We start from the raw sequence: 2,500 nt of genomic DNA on the forward strand, positions 1-2,500 counted from the left end.
ATCTTTTGCTGGATTTACAGAAAATTGTGGAAAAACTGGCGTGTAATTCTTTTGGAGCCCCTCCTCCAATGAGAGCCCACATCATATTCTCTATCTGAAGTGTTTTCCATCAGATGCACCTCTTTGTGAAAGCCCCCCCCCCCCCCCCCCCACAGAGGTTTGGGGGTCCCTGAAGCAGACTTCCAGGTGGGCCGAGTCCTCCATCACTTGTGAGTTCCAACATTAAAATAAAGCAGCAGCTCCGGCTGTAAGTGGCTCGTTGGTTGAAGATGTGATGTTATCTTATCATAACTCAGACTGTAGATACCCCCCCCCCCCCCCCCGTGTATCTCCGTGTTCAGCCCTCCTGTATCTGCCCTTCATCCCCTTGACAAGTGCTGTGTGGTCAGCTGTTTCTCTTTCTCCTCCTCAATTAGTGCCATCATCACATTTCATCCTGCTGAATGTGTGAGCGCTGATAACCTTCCACTCATACCGCGGGCTGATCCCATCCTGCCCTGATTAATTGAAGTCCCCTCTGAGGAGGAGGAGGAGGAGGAGGAGGAGGAGGTGTAGATCTTCCCTTTCACGCTGGCGGACAGGCGACCCATTACGATGGTTTATGGCTGTCAGCCGGCGGCCGGCCCTGTTGTTGTTCTGGACGGGTTTGATTGTGTGGCATTATTGGTCGGTGCAGAGCGAAGGCCACGCTGGGATGACTGGAGACGGGATCCCTCTGCAGATCCACTGGATTTCATCAACACTGGGAAAAAAAGGATTTGGTTGGTGGGGTAATTTGTCAGCGAGCTACAGGCTTCGCCCGGTGGGCGGGGCGTCCCTGGTGGGCGGAGTCCCAGGTGGGCGGAGTCCCAGGTGGGCGGAGTCCCAGGTGGGCGGAGTCCCAGGTGGGCGGAGTCCCAGGTGGGCGGAGTCCCAGGTGGGCGGGGCCACCCCGTGGCGTGCATCTTATCCCAAACATAAAACGGTTTTGGGCGGTACCGGAGGAAACAGCAGAATGTTAGAGGTTAGACGGGTTCGTTTGCAATTTCAGTCGTGCTTCTTTGTAAAAAACACATCATCCCACAGATACTCTGATATCACAGCAGAGACCGAGGAGAGCTTGATATACATGAACCACCTGGTGATTTCAAGAGGAGGAGGAGGAGGAGGAAGATGAGGAGGAAGAGGAGGAGGAGGAAGAGGAAGAAGAGGAGGAGGAGGAGTTCAGTGTGGATAAGAGGCAGTATTTGTGTTCTCCCTCCGTCAGATCAATAGGACCTAATGAAGTGAGAGTCTGTGTTCCAGGTTGTTGTTGTTGTTGTTCTCCACTCATGTACGTCCTCAGCCTCGGGATGTTGGACCATTAAAGATTGCCTTTTAGAGACGGCAGCGCTTCCAAATGTCACCGTGTGTATATAAATATATATATATATATATATCTGGTCCTGTCACAGTGCAGCAGCAGCTTCTAACCATGAAATCCCGGCTGTTGCATCACTCCAGTGGACTCTGTGTTCAGGTTTGTGTGGTAAACGATGGAGTCAGCCGTCCTTCTACATGATACACCGATCTCAGCACAACGAGAAGACGTGTCCGCTGAGCTCTTCACGGGCTGATGTGTTCAGAAAGCACGTTTGTTCCACTTCTCAGAGCCGCCGGCTCCAAACGCTGCCGGGGCCGACCCTGCCGGGTGAAAACGACTGAGAATACCCGACTGCAGCATTGTTAAGCTGGTGTGGAGGAGTAGGAGGAGGAGGAGGAGGAGGGAGCACATCCCATGTTTTATAGATGCCATTTAAAGGAGCATGCCCGAGATGGGCTGGCTGCAATGAACTGTAACCGCCGACAACACACCAGGACAATAAACAAACAAATTGGTTTCCTGGAAGCCGGCAGCGTCCCGACATCGCCGGCTGATCCTCGGCGAGGGCGAGCTGCTTTTTAGTTTCCCCTCCGAGATTAGGCCGCGGAGCTCCACATCATATTTATTCATGCTGATTCACTGTGTAGTGTGTGTGTGTGTGTGTGTGTGTGTGTGTGTGTGTGTGTGTGTGTGTGTGTGTGTGTGTGTGTGTGTGTGTGTGTGTGTGTGTGTGTGTCTGTGTGTGTGTGTGTGTGTGTGTGTGTGTGTGTGTGTGTGTGTGTGTGACCCTGAGTTCAGGATGGATGGATCTATTTCAGGGCCTTTTTATTCAAGAATTTCCCGTAAAATAAAAGTTTGGAGACGGAGAGGTGAAATGCTCTCTGAGTCGTCGGCATAAAAGATTAAAACGCTGCTTTAGGAAATGTCTGGTGGAGCAGCTCGTGTCTGGTGGAGCAGCTCGTGTCTGGTGGAGCAGCTCGTGTCTGGTGGAGCAGCTCGTGTCTGGTGGAGCAGCTCGTGTCTGGTGGAGCAGCTCGTGTCTGGTGGAGCAGCTCGTGTCTGGTGGAGCAGCTCGTGTCTGGACGCTGATCGTGTTTCGGACGTTAATTCTACATTTCCGGATTCTCCTTCACGTTTTGGACGGATTCAGCAACGAGG

At 52.5% G+C, this 2,500-nt stretch overlaps 1 protein-coding gene across 1 annotated transcript in view; it reads left to right on the forward strand.

Annotated features, from left to right (window-relative positions):
* The window catches only part of tafa3a (TAFA chemokine like family member 3a), a 55,870-nt gene that overhangs the window by 498 nt on the left and 52,872 nt on the right, over window positions 1-2,500 (forward strand). The gene's annotated exons all lie outside the window — the stretch shown is intronic.

The sequence above is a fragment of the Eutrigla gurnardus genome (assembly GCF_963514095.1).
Source record: "Eutrigla gurnardus genome assembly, chromosome: 2".
NCBI lineage: Eukaryota > Metazoa > Chordata > Actinopteri > Perciformes > Triglidae > Eutrigla > Eutrigla gurnardus.